Source organism: Telopea speciosissima, chromosome 8 (assembly GCF_018873765.1).
Source record: "Telopea speciosissima isolate NSW1024214 ecotype Mountain lineage chromosome 8, Tspe_v1, whole genome shotgun sequence".
Lineage (NCBI taxonomy): Eukaryota > Viridiplantae > Streptophyta > Magnoliopsida > Proteales > Proteaceae > Telopea > Telopea speciosissima.
Window position 1 is genome coordinate 38,336,983 of NC_057923.1, and position 20,700 is coordinate 38,357,682.

A 20,700-nucleotide genomic window follows, 5' to 3' on the forward strand; every position below is an offset into this window, starting at 1 on the left:
ATTGTCCTAAAGAGTTAAAAATCATGCTAACAAAGATCAAGGTTGGTTAATTAACCTTTTTTTAGATTGGTGTTTCTGATTCCTTTTGTTTGAGAAACACACTAGTTTGAAATCTCTCTAGACCTTAGACAACACTAGGAATTATTGGGAGGGTAGCATTTTCATGGCTTTTTTAGTTCACTATAATTCCTTTATTTGTGTCAAATTTCGTTCTGAATCCCCCATCCCACCCCCCTATCTTTAATTTCAATATTCTTAAATCATTGTAGCATGGCTCTTGTGAAGTTTTGTGTGTGCAGAGGGGTGGCTATCAGGCAAGAGGTAGCGAAGCTGAAAAAGAGAGCCTGAATAGATCTGATGTAGAAAAATCAATTTCATTATGGCGTTTTATGAAGTTATCATCAGTACATAGGTTTTGTCTTTCACACATGACTGAACACTACTCAAAATGCTGCCCGCTTATATAGATCTCTATAATGACAAATACTACAATTAGCTATCTCACTTAGTTAAACTACCTAAATCCTGTCATCAGCTACTAAATTCCTCCCTTCACACGTAGAAAGACCATATACTCATCTCTTTGTAAGTAGAAATACCTAGCAGGGCCTCTCCCCCCCCCCCCCTCTTTCTCTCCATGTTCACTCCATTAAATTCATGGATAAAATTTAATATGGCATTTTGCTTCTTGTTCTGGAGGACTGCAATGTGTTTGAACAAGTGCCAATTCCAATTATTTTGCAATTCTACAAAGAACTAATCTTGCTGCTAAGCTGAAAAAAAAAAGGAGATCAATCATTTATTTCTCTTTAACATGACATGCGTTCATGAATTTTATGTCTCTCCATTTACTCTCTCTCTCTCTCTTATAGAACTTCATGGATTAATTTACTGATTTGGGTATTCTTAGTGGATGCATAAAAGATTAGCAATAGATCCAGTTTCAGTCGGCATTTTATAATCAATCATATATATGCAAGGCTTCTGTTACATTGGAGTTTGAAACCTCCCATGTAGTTGATGGAGAGTTTGAACTTTTCCACAGGTTTATGTTAGTTTCATGAACCTTCATCTCCGGTTCAACCTGTTTTCTCCAATGTCTTGTCTATGTACTGGTGAACACTGAGCCAAGTATTAGGATTTTGTAACCAGAACTAGTGCACCTGATCCGTTATGTACCCTTCTTCTAACGAGTTAGTATTCCCCATTTAACCATCCTTTGCCGTAAGGCTGCCTCTGGCTCATACTTGTGGCTGTAACCAATAATATAATTCTCAGATAATCGGAAACTTGATGAGCATTTAACCTCTGGCTCATACTTGTGGCTGTAACTAATAATATAAATCTGCATTTAACCAGAGCCTCACTCCTCTCTCTCTCTCTCTCTCTTGATCTGTCTCCTGGTTGATCAGATAATCGAAAAACATTAGTGTTCTGGTGGGTTTAACCCAATAATATAAATCCCCATTCAACCTATTATAGCTAGCCTTGAAAACAACTTTTGAACCAATGTTCTGGCCTTGCCCCGATTAACCTCGAATTGTAATAGTGTTCTGGTGGGTTTAATTGCTTGAATAGAAAATCTATGCGTGTCCAGATGTGATTTTAATTGCACTTGAAATTTATTGAATAGTGTTTTGGTGCATAAAACTATGTAATTTATTGATGGTGAATTTCATTTTTTGAATTGAAAATCAAGATAGGTGAGTTTTTAGCTCAAACAGGAAGAGCACCTAGGTTTGTTCTCAGGAGATGGTGGTTCAAGTCCATCAAGACTCTCATGTATTCATCAGTAGGTTCTTTATTTACTGTTATTGGACTTCTTTTTAAATTTGAGTTCTTGATGATGGTGGTGAGACTATTTACATGTACTCCTAGTTGGATTCTTGATTTCTTGTCCTAATGTGGCTTGTCTGCTATCCGGCCCTTGGTGAATCTCTGTCACTTTGTTATACAATGACTAGTTGAAGAGTTGAAGAATTGAAGAATGAAGACTAATGTGTGTGTATTTACTGTTTAGTCTCCTTTACTGTGTTATTCGATAATTCACTCAGTTTTTGGGTTGGTCATACAAGACATATGTTTCAGTTACTATAGTCAGTGGATAGCTATTGTTTCATCTAGAAGAACTTGCCATATATTTATTTTATCACCTTTTGATGGTGGTGCTGGTCTTCAAAATCAGGTTGATGCTTCCCTTGCTAGGGCAATCATTGGAATAGCTGGTGTCATTATTCGTTCAACAGCAAGTGCCATGAACACCTCCTCCAGCAGCAAGTAATTTCAAGACAAAGCTGTGTGAGAACTTTGCTAAGGGATGAGTCTCTTTCTGAGTTTTATGCTATGGACACATCTAAGCAATAATGTATGCTCCTAAGCCTAATACTACTAACATCCCAAAACTGTTTGGACATCCTTTAGTGAACAATTCACACAAAATGCACAATCAGAGGATGCTTTTAAGCATGACATGCAGCTCCTGATGAGGTTTAAAGAGAACATGTAGAATTTTCACCAACATACTAACAAGTATTAAGAGCAATAGAATTAAGACCAGAAGTAGCAAGGCAGAGTGCTAAGGCTGTCATATTTGAAGCAAACCCAGCCAAATTGTACTATAGTTGGGCTGTAGTACATGATTGTGTTGATGCCCACAAATTGTTGAGCTACTTGACATCCAATACCAGCAAGTTCATGAGATGGATATATTTTCCTCAAAATATCCACAGCTTCTTGTTTCCTACCCTCTTCAACAAATATAAGAAAAAAAAACATTTATAGTAAGAAACATATAGGTTTGGGGGAAGTAAGAATAAAACTCACCATTCAAGCAAAGGAAACTGGTTCCCACATGACTTGTAAGGTTGCAGAACATCGATATTTTTTTCTTTTTATGAGTAAAACAGAGCTAATGGATTGGTGTGTCAACTTATACCATAAATAATATTTTTAGGTAGAGCTTATTTAAGTTAATAAGATCTAGGTAACTAAAATCTGATTAAAAAGTGTTGAATTATTTATTCACCTGTGCCCTTCTTTGGATAGTCCGTCGTGTTAGAGGTCCTATTTGATATACATATTGTTTCCTCCATTTCCTACAAGGTCTGCCTTCTAGAGGAAGCGGTTCCAACAAAAAGAAAAACTAGAGTATCAGTTTTTGGTTATTGTCTAAGTAAAAAAATCAAGCCAATCAAGTAACACAAAATGTTGGTGAATAAAGAACCCACTTGCAGATTGGCCACATCAAGAGCCCTACTACTTCAGGCATATCAAGAACCCTACTACTTCAAAGTTCAAAATAAAAATAGTAGAATAATTCATCAAAGTTCTTGTTTTTGTGTTGGCATCTCCACTTGTAGATTGAACAGTTCCCAGGTTCTTAACATGAGAAGCTGGAAGATTCTCACTTATACATTAGAATATTAACAAGAAAAATAGATAAATAAATAAAGAGACAGCAAGCTAAGAAATATATATCGTGCGCAATTATATGAAACTAAGTTGCTAAACTCTTAAATTCCAAATGGAAAAGGCTCTACGAGTCCCGATGGATTCGAACCATCATCTCCTGGGAACAAACCCAAGTGCTCTTCCTTTTTTGAGCTAAAGACTCAACTACCCCCATAAACCATGTTAGTTAGGGTTTATAATAAAAATTTAATGAATCACATAACATGGAATAGAGGAAAAAACAATTCACACTTAAGGATTCATTGCCTTAGCTACCAAAATAGTTATTCAATATAATTCATGTAAATTCCCTCACATCCATCAAAGTAAGTCATTACATCTCCACTCAATTGAAACCATCGCATACTTTCCGTGACTAGAATAACGTGGATGCATAAAAACTACAGATAGAGAAACAACTGAGGAAAAATTTGCAAATCAATATAGGGGAAAAGCTAGTTATTGCATCCATAAACTTCAATAGCAAGGACCCAGATCTGCAGTCAGATTGAGAGGGCAGATGCATAATATGAACTAGAATATTGGTACAACACCATTCCATTGCCCTACCTAAAGTAGTCCTACCAACAGATCTTAAATTACTAGTTATCCTCCCTCCACTGCCACTTCACAGTCAGGAAAAGAAACAACCAAGGTAAGCATATGTGAGGTGAGAGGCCTAGGTGTGAGTGAGAGACTCTACCATCAATCCCATCTTCTTCTCCAACTTTTTCCCTTCAATCCACTTACTATTTTTATTATTGAACCAGCAACCTCAAGCACCAGTCAGGCATTAGAAGGTCATTGAGCCCAATTGATAAGTAGGACTGAAGTCCAGATCTTGTCCTTCTGGTTCCATGTTATTGAAGAATTCTAGAGATTTTCGAGTGGCTGTAACTCTTGATCCAGCCAGCCAATCCAACCTAGGTTTTGTCAATATAATACCCTCATTGAACCTTTCCTTCGATGGCAAATTGAGTCCAATCCATTGGGTGAGGTTTGATTATATCTGTGAATTTCTGAATCTGAACTTAACCTTCTGACTCTGAGACCTATTGATATCTCAGTATCCAACCAGAGCCCTACCTTCGAATGGAAATTCAGCTTCATCCAAGCAACTTAGTTGATATTTTGGTCACTCTTTATTTTCTAGTTATTTGGCTTGTTTCATGCCCTGAGATAAACCTTACATTGTTGCTGTTCGATTTTCTCTTTTGGCTAGGATCATCCTAAGCCATTGCTAGGCATTGTTGGAGTTGTAAGAACTTATATACCTTGTCGTACACCTACTGGATAGGTGTTTCTGTCGATTTCTATTGTTGGGATTGGGTAACACCATAACATATTGTATTGTCAGTGTGAAGGGTCCTATTGTAGACTAGGTTATTGGCAGACTACTTTGAATCCTAGTGCTGCATTAATCCTACGCCAGAGAAATCCTTCAATAAGCCACAGGTTAGCAAGGGCAGAAATCCTTCTATAATTTATTGTTTATATTTTGCAATCAGGTAATTGCAACAAGCATTCAAGGAAAAACAACATATAAAACAATGGCACGACTGTAAAGATCTACTGTGCTAAGCAGAATGATGACATGAATAAATAATTATGCCCCATATATAATAGGTTACAACTTGTGAATTTCAAATAAACAAAAAAATCAATAGAGGAATGGAAAACACCTGATGAGAATGAGAGAGAAGAGGAAAAACAAAAATAAAAGGAAAAAAACAGGGGAAATATCTTACCATCAACAACCACAGACCTCTTAAGAAAGAGAGAGAAGAGTGGAGAGAAAACTTGCCAGGAGAGGTGAGGGTGCACCGGATTGTTGAGAAAGGAGACCGTGAGAGAGGCAGGTGGCGATCAAGTTAGGGCTTTTGTGCTGCCTTCTCACTCGAATTCTTCCACAGAGGGGTGCGGCTAGGTTCTCCGGCAAGCGATCGAGTGAGGGAGAAGCATTTGCGTGAGAGAGAGGAGAGATCTGCCGGAAAGAGGCAAACAGAGAACTGTAATTGCTTGCAATCGTGTATTAGAGAGGTAGTGTAGGTTGTTAAATGACAGAAATATCCTTTTAAAATATAATTTTACATTATAAATATGAGATTTTAATAAAATAATGAAATGTCCAAATTATCCTTCTTAATGATACTTCTTTGTTTTATTTTTTATTATATAATAGTCTTTTCACCTTTTTGTGACATTTGGAAAAGTAACCCACCCTTGTTATGCTAATAACAACCCGTTAATTAAATATTCAAAGCTGTTTTGGATAACCTAGTATTAGTCTAGGCTCATTGGTTTGACTCGGTGTTCACTTGGAATTCTCCGAGTCTTGCATTGGGCTTTCAGGTCCATGACCCGGTGCATCATCCAGAGATGTGGATTAGGGTTTGATTTGGTTCATAACAGTATAGTCAGTTGTACATAGTCTTGATAGCCATACAAAACAATTCCTAGGTCAGCAGTTCAGCTGAACCATCCCTGGCATGGTTACTAGGCCCTGTGGGGCCCACGTGGGTACCCATGGTATGGATATTACCAAACAGGTGTGAAGAGGGGTATTTTGGTCATTTACCACCTCCTCACACTGTGTATGGCCCACTGGTGAAGGCCCACAAAGGTTGGACAGCATTACAGCCCAATTTCAATCTCTGGGCGATTCACTGGGTGATTGGGCCAATCGCCTAGTGCATCGCCCAGAGCCTGTTTGAGCAGAAAACAGGCCTGGTTTCTTGGATTTTGGTGCATGGGCAGCCGTGGGGTTGATCTGGAATGCATGTATGATGGTTATGGACCTCATTTGGAGCAGAATCCAATGGTTCCCATGGTTTATGGCTTGGTTCATCCATTGGAAGCCAGGAGCTGTCCAGACAGCTCAGAGAACAACAACCCAAGCTGTGTTCCAGCTCAGAGCCACGGTTTGGGCTGCATGCAAGGGTAGTTTTACATATGGATTCATGGTAGGGAGCTGTTCCTACTTAAATCCAATCAAAGATCAACTTGCATGCTAGGATCCATGCCCAGACTGCCTTTTCTGGGTGCAACTGGGTAGTGCAGTCTGGCACAAAGACTAGTCTCAGTCTCAACTAGTAAAACAACATTGGAATCATGTTATATGGCTTAGATCTTTCATGCAACAGGTTTGCATTTGAGATCTGAGGCATCCCAAGGTAGTCCCCAGGTGTTCTGGGCTTTCCCTAGCCAGAAACACCACCTCAGCGCAGAGATCCATAGAGATATACAGAGAACAGTAGCATCAGGTAGTAAAGTTCATTACTTGAGGATGATCTGGGCTGCAGGAACAGAGGGCAAGTAGCATTGCAGTGATCCCCTTTCCTTTCCTCTTCTTCTCCTTCTCTTCTTCTTCCTTTCTCTCTTATTTTCCTCTCTTTCTTTCTTTTCTTTCTTCTCCACGATTTGAACAGTGGCAGCATTCTATTTTTGGGTTGGGGCTTGCTTATTTATAGGCCAGCCATAATTAAGGCCTATTTGGCTGCCAGCCCCCCACTTCTAGAATGCATTTTTAATCTGATTCTGGGCCATTCTGGCAGCTCAGTTGGGGTCCACATGGTACCAGGGGTAGGTAATGGTTCATAAAATTCCCATCTATCCCTAGAGGATGTCCATGGTCTATATAGGTGGTCCCCATATGTCTGGAGTCCAAAATACACCATTCAGCCACCCTGGGCAATTAACTGGGTGATTGGGCTAATCACCCAATGCCATCACCTAGAGAATACAACAATGCTGTATAAGCTCTGTGCTTGCACAGGTGCTTGGGCCTTGCACCAACACCACACCCAGGGTTTAGTACACATCTTTACAGGTGTAGGCCCCACATTCATGGATAGGAGAGAGGATACCTGGGGTTTATGAAGTACATTATGTTGTGTGCAGTGCAACTGCATGGGGTTGCAATCCACCTTTTGGCAGGTATATAGGAGGACATCCTCAGAGGTTCAACTACGGGAGTGATGCTCCACAGTGTGTTTGGGTGATTGGTCAAAGGTCCCTGTCCTTCATACAAAATTTCTAGCCAGTTAGGGGCAGGCTTGATATCCAGCAAGGGGAATCGATGATCGGTAGACGGATTCGGGTAGTGCACACTAACGCTACAACCATAGATACACTGACTCTAGGTCTTGGAGGGTGCTCATTATCGTCACGGGAAACCTTGAAGGGAAAGACAAAATGAGGTGTCTACAGAGGTTCTCTGAATTCTAGGGTCGCGGTACCTTATTGCCCCCAGAATTTTCAAGCGATAAGTGCTTGGACGAATTTGCTTGGAAACTATATAAGGACTTTTCAAATTTAGAGAGAGCTTTCTGGCTTATCATGGTTGTGAGGCGGTAGCCTTTTGTAGGACTAGATCTCCTAGTTGAAACAGTCATTACTTCACCTTCTGGTGTAGTACCGGGCGGTCTGTTGCTTGCATATGGAATTCTTTGTTGATGCTTTCTCTCGTATTTCTTTCAGGAAATCTAGGTTTGCATGGAGGCCTTTTTCGTTTTCTTCTTCGTTGAAAGGTCTCACTCGGTGGGAGGATACCAACACTTCTACTGGCACCAATTCTTTGGTGCCGTAGGCAAGGCGGAATGGAGTTTCTCCAATTGGCATACGCACTGTTGTGCGGTATGCCCACAGGATGCTTGGCAGTTCTTCTACCTACCACCCTTTGGCATCAGACAACCGCTTCTTAATCCTACTTAACAGCGTTCAATTGGTGACTTTGACTTGCCCATTTACTTGTGGGTACTCCACCAAAATGGCCCTTAATTCTATGTAGAAGCTTAAACAGAACTCTTCAAAGGCTGGGCAATCGAATTTCTTTCCATTTTCTATGACAACTATTAGAGGAGGCTCAAACCTGTAGATAATTTTGTCCTTGGAGAATTTTCCCATTTGCCTCTCTGTGATTCACTAGAGGCTCTGCTTCCACCCAATTGGTGAAGTAGTCGATAGCTACCACTTCGGACCTTCTGTTCCCCATTACTGGTACGAAGTCTCCGAGGATGTCCATTCCCCACATAGAGAAGGGTATGGGGAAAACTTAGGTGTTAGCTGTGTTGTTGGTTAGTGTGGCACGGGGGCAAACAACTGGCATTTTTCACACTTTTTGACATTTTCAATGGTGTCTTCTTGCATTTTAGGCCAGCAGAAACCTTGGCGCAACACTTTGTATGCCAAGTGTCACACCCCAAACCACCCCTGGGAGGATTAGGTAGGTGACTTGAATTACATGGTAGCAATCCGCCAAACCCTAAGGATCTAGAAGCAATTAATATCATTCACAAACACACACCCCCATAACAATGGATAAAGATAGAAACACAGAGTGCTACGGAAGCTAATATTTACATTAAACCATCAAGGATAAAATATATACAACATTGTTTTAGTTCTTGTTCTCTCACATCATATAACTAGCAGTCACAACAATTCCAACCATTAGCTTTACAAATAAACAAAAGGGGCAGGACAATATGAGCCCCAAAGAAAGCTATACAGAAGGGGATTGGTTAGTAGATTCCTATCTACATCAAAAGAACCCCTAGGTTAGAAGAAAGTTAGATGCCCACTCCTCAAGGGCCATCTTCAACAGTCACCGTAATCACCCGCACCAGAGGGATGACCTCCGACCTGGTCCAGACCCACAGTCATAGTCAGCATGACTCTCTTGCTTGAGAGGAGTCTCACAGTCAACATGACATTCACCTGCAATATCATCTAACAAAAGAAATATACAAGAGTGTGAGCTCTACTGAGCTCGTGAATGAAATTTAAACCATGCATGCACATGCAAGCACAACTATGAGCCTATATACAATGAGGTTCATTAATATTATTTAGCCACCTATCAACAAAACTAAGTCAAGTTCTGTGCTACTACAATCCCCAATACATGTATCCCTGGTGCGGGCTTCTAACCCCTTCTCGGGATACACCCATTGAGTTGTTGAAGAAAACCAGTCGGCTCCCACATCAATCACCAAGGTTAGCCTGACCAGCCCTCTAAGATTAATCTGTGATACCACCTTTCTTGAAGATGGGCACCAAGCCGAACGATATCCCAGGGCATCAGTTCTCTCACAGGCACCCAACACCTTAACCCCTGTTGGCAAGGGTTCATAGCACGAGAGATGTTATCCTAACCACATGCAATCTACATAAGCATAGTATGAGTCAGGTGGTGCCCCGCATCCCATTCTACGGGGCCACTACCAGCCCCATTTCCAAGCCGGCTATGGCATCTAATCTAGCAATTCCACATATAAGCATCATCATCCATTTCCAATGTCCATCAGATAAGATTCAAAATTTAAATAAGAATATAGAGCAAATTTAAGTAATTAAAGACAATAATTATTGTCGTTGTTATTGTCATGACCCATTAGTCACGTTACACCTACACTCATGGTGTAATTCCACTCACCTTGCACTAGTCTCGCTTGCTCCTCAATCAGCTCGGTCCCAATCGGTATCTGACACTGCACCTCGAGCTCGAGATTATAACCAAAGTTACCTAGATCATTAAAATATGTTAAACATGGTTTAAAAGTAGGTTAATGTCCTAGGGTCGATTTAGGTTGATTGGATCCAGCTTTGAACACACAAACATTAATTATAATTCTCTGGGAGTTGCACTGGGCCTTCGGGTCAAACTCCTAGTGCATCAACCAGAGATGCAGAGCTTGTCTTTTATGAATTTTAACAGCAAGGTTTGCCTACTTATAATCCTATAAATCATATAAAACAGTGCCAAAGTTCCCAGTTCAGGTTTGGCTTAGTATGTGTGTGGGTTTCTGGCTCTGTGGGGTCCACTTGTGCATCCAAGGTGTGGATATTAGCAAAGTTGGATGGGGGAGGGTTTTTAGGTCATTTTTAAGCTCCACACATTGTTCTAGACCTGTGGGTACTATTCCAAAGGACACGAATCAAATCAGAGGTCAATTGGCATCACTAGGCGTTTGGGTCAATCGCCCAGTGCATCGCCCAGTCACTGTTTAACACGAACTTTCATGTTTAAATCTGGATTTATTCTTTCTACCTAGCCTCAAATCGACCATGGGTGATTCCTAAGGGTATCTATCATACAATTCTCAAGGAATTGAATAGGTTTAAGGGTTTCTAAACCTATACACACATGTAGGTGGTAGGTTGGGTCTTAAATTAACAAAATTGAACTTAATTAACAAGGATCAGCTTTAAAATCATAGAATTACTTCATATCAGTATATAGATCACCTATGTAGACCTAGAATAGAATTGGTTCTAAGCTAGAACATATAGAAAACCAAATGCATGCTAGGATATAAGCTTAAAGTGCACAATTTAAGTGTTAATTCCATAGTTTAGCTTATATCCATTGTTGTACCTTATTTCTTTTACTGTAACAGATTATAAACCTCATTTAAATGGCTAGATCATGCATGAAATGTACATGCATGCATGATCTATTGCTTCTTTAAGCTCCTAGGTGTTATTTCTAACATTTTTATTTAAAAACACAACTTATAACCATATGGAATGAACTCATTCTTGATGGACAGCAAGTATTCTATACTAACACAGGTTATATTCCATTACCTTTAGGTGTGGAACTGTGCAGATCCAACTCCAATTTAGATCCCTCACTTCCTCTTCCTCTTTCTTCTCTTTCCTTCTCTCCTCTTTCCTTCCTTTCTTTCTTTCTTCTCTCAACCATTGGAACCAGTAGGGAAAGCGAAATAAAAGGGCTGGGCCCTCCTATTTGTAGACCAGCAAGGCCTATTTGGCCCTACTGTCCCAAATTCTAGAATGCATTTTTAACTAAATTCATACCCATTTCAACTACATAGGTGGGGCCCAAATGGTTCCAAAGATGGGGAATCATTTCTAAAATTCCCATCTACATCTAGGGGGTGTTTACAAGCAATGTACATAGTTTCCATTTGTTTGGAACATAAAATACAAGTTTCAGACACTCTGGGCATTTGGGTCAATCGCCCAGTGCATCACCCAGAGAATGAATCTCTGTTGTTTTTGCTGTGGCCTTTCACAAGGTTGAGGATTCCACTTGGGCACCTCTCCTACACCATTTCCAAGGCAAAATGAACATCTGTATGGGCATGGCCCCCATATACTTATCTGAGAGAGATATTACTTGGAGTTGGAGCAGTACATTAGGCAGTGGGCTGAGCAGCTGCATGGATCTGAATCCCATCTCCTCACAGGTATAATGGATGACATCCTTGGGGGCTCTCCACTGATTTTAACCACAGGGGTGATACACCACAATGTGCTTGGGTGGTTGGCCCCAGGCTCATATCCTTCGGGCAAAGTTCCAGTCAGTTTGGGGCAGGTTTAACATTCTCCCCACCTAACAAAAATTTCATCCCTGAAATTGGCTTACCCAATAGCTCGAAGAGTTGAGAGTATTTATCTCACATTTCTTCCTCATGCTCCCATGACGCTTCCTCTGTTGGGTAGTTTCCCCATCGAACCTTAATGAATGTGATTGTTTGGTTATGGAGGTTATGCTCCATTCTATCTAGTATCTCTGTCGGCTGTTCCTCATAGGTCATATCAGCATCCAGCTGCTCTGGTTCGGTTGAGAGTACATGTGTCAAGTTATTGATATATTTCCTTTGCATCGACACATGGAATACATCATGGACGCCTTCTAAAGATGGCGGTAGGGCCAGTTGATACGCTACTGGTTCAATCCTCTTCAAGATTTCATATGGGCTAATATATCTCAAGCTCAGCTTTTCGTTCTTGTTGAAACGCAGCAACCCCTTTGTTGGAGAAACTCGAAGAAACACCCTCTCACCAACTCCAAATTCAATATCTTTCCTCCGGTTGTTGGCATAGCTCTTTTGTCTGGATTGGGCTGCTTTGATCTTTTCCCTGATCACATCTACTTTTTCACAAGTTGCTTGTATCATCTTAGAACCCCTAGATACTTTCGTTCGTTGACTTTGTCCCAGTATAACGGTGTGCGGCACTTTCGGCCATACAAGGCTTCATATGGTGCCATGCCAATGGTGGAGTGGTAGCTGTTATTGTAAGCAAATTCCACCAAGAGTGTTACACTCGCACCCCAGATATACCCCTATACCTCGGGGGTAGTTTAGACCTTTACCTAAGGGGCAATGCCACGGTGGCACTGGCCAATACTTGTAACCTTAGACTTAAAATATTACTAAAAGTATCCCCTCGAAGACCTGGAAGTGTGGGCCAAAACTTTGCAACTTTCCTTGAAGTTTGGGCCCTGACAACAGCACCAGAGTCACGAACGGACTCACTCGTACTGAATCCGTTCGAAGATATGCCCGTGCTGTCATCTACCTTTTTGGATTATTTTCTTGTGGGACCCACATGCCCGTGTCCCGGACACCCTATTTGGACCTTTGGACCATGTGGACCCCTGCCCTTACCATTTGATGGTTAGTTGGACCATGGAAATGGGCCCACAAGGCTTAACTTAGGTGAATAATGGGTTTTATATACCCTAACCTAAACCAAATAGACCTTAGTGGACAATTAAGTCCTATGGACTTAGAGTGCACCCAAACATGACCTAATGGACCTAATGGTTATGACCAAGGCCAAACAAGCCCTAATACCTAACTAGAATTCATTTAAAAACCTAGGGGCCACTAAGTGTTTGGGGGTACCTAAACCAAACATGGCCTAAGGCCCATTTGACCCTTAAAAGGATAAGAGAATCCTTATTCTCTTATCTCTCCCCCTCCCAAGTAAACCGTGGAGGAGAAGAGACAAGAGAAGAAGGAGAAGGAGGAAAGAAGAAGAAGAAGTACACGTAGGAGAGGAATAGGAGGAGAAGGGAAGAAGATGGAAGCCATGCCAAGATGGCCGGCTGCCTCACATCTCCTCCCCAAACTGACCGGACCCAAGGGAGAAGAGAAAGAGGAGGAGAAGAGATGGAGAGAGTGGTTGGAAGGAGGAATCTCACCAAGGTAAGCTCCCCAAACCTAGCTCTTCCCCTGATTTTGATGAATTTCCTTGAGCTTGAGCTAACCTAGGGTTCCATTTGGGACTCAAGGTGATGCTTGGCCTAATTTGGGAGCTCTAATGGAGCCAATCTAGACCTCTATGTGCTGCATTGCAACCATTGTTGGTGAACCCTTGGTCCTAAGCCATGAAACCCAACTCTTGGACTAAATTGAGACCAAACCTTGTAGGATCTTGGATCCATGAGGAGAGCCTAGGACTTAATGACCCTAGGAAGGCTTAGACACCTCTCCCTCGTCCCTGAGAGCTTGGGGCACTCTAAGCTTCAAGTTGGAGCAAAAGCCCTCTGAAATCTCAGAAGAGACTGTCGGCGGACGAACGATCGGATCCACCAATCGTGGTACCACCCGTCAATCCGTCCAGTATAACCCCTTTGTGTTGGATTGCCCGAATGAAAGAACGGACTCAAGTCTGTTGCATCCCCCCAAGGCCAATTGCTCTCGGGTGTCTCAGGGAATAAACGGATGCAGGGGCGGACCCAAGAAGCACATCCACCCGTAGATCCGCTCCCTTTTTGGAGTGTCTCAGGTGTCGAACGGATGCACGACCGGATTCGAGTGAAATGTTCCGCTCGTGGGTTCGCTCGCTCTATTTTACTTTTTAGCTTGAACGAAATCAGGGACGGACTCACCTCTGCTAAAATCGTCCGTGAGTCCGCTCGTGCTGTCTTGGTTAAAATCTTATTTTAACCTGGAGGGCCTAGCATGGGACCCTTCTATACATACTTTAATGATTGTTTTTGTATTCTTAGGCTACCTAACTCGATGGATAGCGGGGGGAGCCCAGGTGAGATTCATGTCAACCACACACGGCGATGCCTGTGTTAGGTGACTGGGTTCTGGGTGATTTGGTGGGTTGAATATATATTTAATATAAAATCTTAAGCATGCTAGTATATAATTATAAGCATGGTCCACATTGCATTGTTATTCAATTATGAACTGGAGTGGATCTGATAGTGAATGTGATAGTATGTTCACCATTGTACCAGGCTACGATGTCGGGTGTGCCAGTACCGGAACCCCAATTTATTTAAATTAAAAAAACTATTACATGTCATCCTGATCTGTGTGCGCCGCGCTATTCTGGTACCCGGGTACTAGATGGAATGGGACGTTGATGCACCTGAAATACCTCTCGGGATGATAGGACTTGCATATAGTATATATGCGGTTAGGATGCTTGTTCCCTTATGCTACGATCCTTGCTAATAGGGGTTTATGTGTTGGATAATCTGAACACCTGTGGTCTGTGGAGGTGGGAGAGGCTAGGACAGGGATAGTGATGGCTATCGGGGTCTGCCACTGGGTGGTCATAATGGCTTCTACCGGCGTAGGTCCCCTCGTGATAATTGAGGTTTCACTGGAGCGATAGGATAAGTGACCCTCAGTGTCTCCCGAGTTATCACAGTACCATGCACTTGACCAATAGAATTGTGTGCTAGGTGGAAAATGAATCTAATATTAGCATACATCATTCTGATTGATATTGATAGTATGGTGTCTGTGTATTCCCCTTTGCTCCCTCACTAGCTAGTGTAGCTAACCCTGTTGTGCAACCCCTTTTTAGTTGTTATGCAGAAGGTACTACTTAGATGAGCACCGTTGGATTCGAATCAAGTGGAGCCGGTGACTGTGACTTGGATGTAGATGTATACCCAAGATTGGTGCCCTTGTGGCAATTATTTTTCATTTAAATTTTTTGTCTTCATTTTCACATTCATGTATAAACTATGTGTTTAATTATAGGAGAGATTTATTGGTTACATTTATGAATAGTGTACTGTGTGTTATCATTAGAGAACCGATGCTCTATAATTTCACATGATTTAAATTAATTTTGCTTCCGCTAACTCTATATCTGAGATGACATATTCCATATTGGTACAATCCCTTTTGTTATCAAGATGTGATGATAGGGTGGACTATGGCTCGGGACATTGTATCTGTGATCCTGGTAGGTATTGGGATGACACAGGTTGTCCCAGTCATCCCCTATGTGGTAGTATATATATTACATCAAGATGGGGGCGTGACAAAGGGAATGTGGGCGTCCCAACTATCCTTCATCTCTAATATGCAGGCTCTGAGCATGTCTTCCATAGTCTGAATGGTTCTTTCGGATTGTCCGTCCATCTGGGGATGGAAAGCCGTGCTAAGATTTAGTTGGGATCCCAACACCTGTTGTAGACTCTTCCAAAATCTTGACATGAATCTGGAATCCCTATCGGACACGATGCTGATGGGTACGCCATGTAAGTGGATCACATTTTCAATGTAAAGCTGGGCAAGCTTTTCCATCGAATAAGTTATCTTTATGGGAATAAAGTGAGCTGCCTTCGTTAACCTATCAACTATTACCCAGATTGCATTCATTCCTTTTCTTGTATTGGGTAAGCTGGTCACGAAGTCCATGGTAATTCTTTCCCATTTTCATTTTGGAATCGGAAGTAGTTGCAACAATCCACAAGGTCTATATGTCTCCGCCTTTATCTGCTGGCAAGTGAGGCATTCAGACACGTACAGTGCTACAGTTTGCTTCATTCTGATCCACCAACAATACTTCTTCAGATCTTTATACATTTTGGTGCTTCCAGGGTGTATTGAATAGGGTGAATTGTGCGCCTCCTTAAGAATCGGCCTTGCACATCATAATCACCTGGCATGCACAATCTATCTCTGAACTTCAATGCCCCATCATTGGCCAATGAGAAGTCTGGGCCCCCGTGAACTCCTTGTTTTATCTCCCTGATGATCTTTGCTAGTTCTGGGTCTCTAGGCTACTTCTCAATTATCTCTTCTCGGATTGATGGTTGTATGTTCATAGCTGCCAACTGTATAGCCACCCCTCAATCATTAATTCCAAATCAAACTTTCGAGCTTCTTCTATTAACTGTTTGCTAACTACCAAGGAAGCGAGGGATGTGGTTTGGGATTTTCTGCTTAGTGCATCTACCACTACATTGGCCTTGTCAGGGTGGTATTAAATATCACAGTCATATTCCTTTACCATCTCTAACCACCGCCTCTATCTCATGTTTAATTCCTTCTGGATGAAGAAATACTTCAGGCTCTTGTGGTCGCTGAAGATTTTGCTCTTCTCACCATAAAGGTAGTGTTGCCAAATTTTTAAAGAAAAAATTACCACAACCAACTCTAGGTCATGAGTGGGGTAGTTATTTTCGTGTTTTTTCAACTGCCTTGAGGTATAGGCAACCACTTTTTTGTCCTGCATTAGTACGCCGCCCAAGTCTATTCGGGACGCATTTGTGTACACAACCATACCACTAGTACCATCTAGAATGGTTAGCATTGGTGCCATCACCAACCGATTTCTTATTTCTTGGAAACTTTTCTCGCATGCGTCGGTCCATTCAAACTTCGCACCCTTCTTCGTTAGCTTTATCATAGGTGCCGAGATGCGCAAGAAATTTTCAATGAATCGACGATAATACCCAGCTAATCCTAGGAAGCTACGGATCTTTGTGGCATTCTTTGGAGTCTCCCACTCGAGAACTGCCTTGACCTTGTCTGGGTCTACTTTGATGCCATCCTTGGTGACGATATGTCCCATGAATCCAATCTGGTGGAGCCAAAATTCACACTTGCTGAATTTGGTGAACAACTGGTGTTCCCTCAATCGTTGTAATACGAACCCAAGGTGTTGAGCATGCTCCTCTTCACTTTTGGAGTAGATTAGAATGTCGTCGATGAATACGATGACAAACTTGTCTAACACATCATGGAATACCCTATTCATCATATCCATAAACGCAGCTAGGGCGTTGGTTAACCCAAACGATAACACCAAGAATTCATAATATTCATATCGGGTTCTGAACGTCGTCTTATGAATGTCGCTACCCTTGATCTTCAACTGATGGTACCCAGACCTAAGATCAATCTTAGAGAAAACCCTTGCACCCTGTAATTGATTGAATAGTTCATCGATACATGGCAACAGGTATCGGTTCTTGATTGTGAGTTTGTTCAATTCCTGATAATCGATGCACATTCGCATGCTTCCATCCTTCTTCTTTACGAACAACACAGGTGCTCCCCAAGGAGACACGCTTGCTCGAATGAGTCCCTTCTTCAACAAATCTTGTAATTGAACCTGCAATTCTTTTAGCTCCACAGGCGCCATCCAATAGGGTGCCTTAGATACAGGTGCTGCACTAGGGATTAAATCGATCGCGAACTCCGTTTCTAGATCAGGCGGTAGCTGGGTCAGATCTTCTGGGAAAACATTGGGAAACTCCCTAACAATATCAAGTTCTTCCAATGGCCTAATCTTCACCTCATTGTCCATTATCGTGGCCAAATAGGCCTAACATACTTCATCTAACAACCTTTGTGCTTGAAGGGCGGATAAGGTTATCCTCTTGGGTTTTATTATCGATTCACTTTGATAGGTGAAAACTGAGCAGTCATTCAACTTGAATAAGATCTTCTTCTCCGCACACATGACATTTGCCCCATTGGCAGATAGCTAATCCATGCCTAATATTATGTCAAAGTCCTTCATATCGAACTTGATCAGGTGGGTGGTCAGGTTCTTCCCACAGATCTCCATAAGATAGTGGTCGTAAACTTCCTTCAGGCTTATGAAGGTTCCAGTTGGTGTGCTAACTACTAAATTATGCCCTATGTCCTTTGGTTGGATGGTCATCCTATCCGCAAAAGCAATGGAAATGAAAGAGTGGGATGCACCCGAGTCGAATAACACTCGTGCGAGGGCTGACGATATAATCAAAGTGCCTAAGGTTTTGTGTGAAGATAATGATGCAATCAAGTCCCTTACATCCAATTAGCTTGGTTCTAATAATTTAGTAGTGTTATAAACACGTACCTGTCATCACTTTTGGGTTCACCTCCGCTTCTTCGTTGGTCAGCGTGAACATTTTCCCTTATGTCCTGTTGTCTCAAGGCGGAAAGGGGAGAGCAGTAGACTGAAACGACGGGTAGGTGTTATTTCTGCAGCTTGCACATTCTCTAGCTAGGTACCCGGCCTTGTTGCACACAAAGCATCTATTGGGTTGTGTAGTGGAGGGAGAGGCCGGGCTTGCTTGGCTCATTGCAGGTTGAGATGGCGGGCGGGGCAATAGTTGTCGCTTGGCTTGGAGTGGGTTGACCACACTGAGCATTCCGATTGTAAGTAGGACGGAAAGATTGAGAGGTTTGGCCCATATCTTGCCGTTGGTATTGTATCGGGCTAGGACTCGAGCTAGTTCCTCGAAATGCCTTGTTTGGCCACCCAAAGTTTTGATAGTTGCTTGGCCTTTTGCCCAATCCAGGAGACGCAGTAGTCTTCTCCTTCAGTCTATCCTCTATGGTCTTTGCTTTGTCGATCATCTATGCGTAGTCTTGAATGTCTAGGACCGACAAAATAGATCCAATCTCCGGCTTGAGTCCTTTCTCAAACTTCTTTATTTTACTGGCTTCTCCCTTTATGTGCTCTGGGGCAAAATGGAATAAATCTTCAAACTACAGCTGGTAATCCAACACAGTCTTCGATCCTTATACGAGAGCAGAGAACTCGACTTCCTTCTTGTCTATAAAACTCTCAGGAAAATAATTCTTACAGAAAACTTCCTTAAATTGATCCCAAGTAAGGTTGGGATGAACTGCCTCCAAGTTAGATCTCGTGGCCTTCTACCATGCTTTCGCCTCATTTTGCAATTGATACCTGGTGCATATCAATTTCTGAGCATTGGTACATTCGAGTACGTCGAATGCTTTCTCTAGGGCACTAATCCACCTTTCCGGTTGCATTGCCTCAGAATTTAGCTTGGAGAACGCAGGTAGCTAGAGTTTCTTGAATCTCTCCATCACTTTAGCAGTGGAGCTTTTCGTTGCATTTTGAGGCACAGGTGGTGGAAATTGCAGGGGCCGATTGGGTGGTGGTGGTGGCACCGCTTGCTATTGCATTATGGTCGCGAACTGTGTAGTCATCTGGGTCAATAACTCCTGTTGTTGCTGCATGGTCTGCATCATGAAGGTCATGATGGTGTTCACCTCTCCAACTGCCATACCTGGCTGGGGTGCGGCTGTAGCAACTAGGGTAGCTACCGGTACCGGATTTGGGATGACTCGGGGTACCTTCGGCGAAGTAACCAATACTTCAAAGTTCTAAGCTTTGGCTCTATCCTGTAGCTCAACTTCCGGAATGAATCAAGGGCCTCTTCCCCTTGACCACCCTAGTTGGATCTTGTGTTGACCATGTTTGATTTCTGAAAGGAGCTTTGTGTTTAGTATGTCTACATCTCTTAGCAAGGGGAAAGTTCTAGTTCATCTTAAGCATGTAAGCTATCATTTCTACATTTCTAGTGTAATATCATCAGTATTGTAACAAGGGAAAACAACTACTAAGGATCAAATTCTCCTAGGTTGCAGTTTATTGGCAATTTTGTATATCGAAGAAGTTTTATATCATGGAGAATCATGTAAGGCGACAGAACAAGTTTCTATAATAGTTAGAACACCTGTTTGGTTTATACCTGTATCTAGCAAGCAAGTTGGAGACAAAACAAGTTTCTATAATAGGTAGAACATTTGTTTGGTTTATACCTGTATCTAGCAAGCAAGTTGTTCTAGTTTCTTCCTTGTAAAATAGGCTTATGTGTGCAAGTACTCTAGGTCACTCCTAACCCCGTTTGCTAATGCCAGGTAAATAATGCAGTCCTCCATGCGACAAGTGTTAACAAGTGCCAGATATACAACTACGTACTTTTCTACCTGGGTTTTAATTATTTGGATCCGAGCTAGTCTCTTTCTTAACTGCCTAATGTAAAGCATGTTGTTGGGGTCTTCCAAGTCCGAACAACACAATAAACCCTGCCATGGAGAAATTTTGGGCGTTAGACCCCTACAGTTGCCTTAATTTAGAGAACATACTTAACACTACATGAACTTAAGCAATATCATCATGAATCTTAAATGAAATAACTCGAGGATATACATAAAACAGTAGTACTCCACAGAATCTAACACATCATTTAGGTACGGGCATGTGTAAAGAATGAAGCTAACCATACCTTTCTTTATTTCCTATATTAAACAATGAACCTGGTTAGACCACTAACAAAATATGTTCCTAATGCAAGTGAGGTGATATTGGTGGGGTCTAACTTTTCTGTAGAGGACGTAGATGTCCCTAGCCATAACATCCCTATTTATCTATGTTTGAATTTCAACACACATCACTCACACACAAGTTCATACACCCATG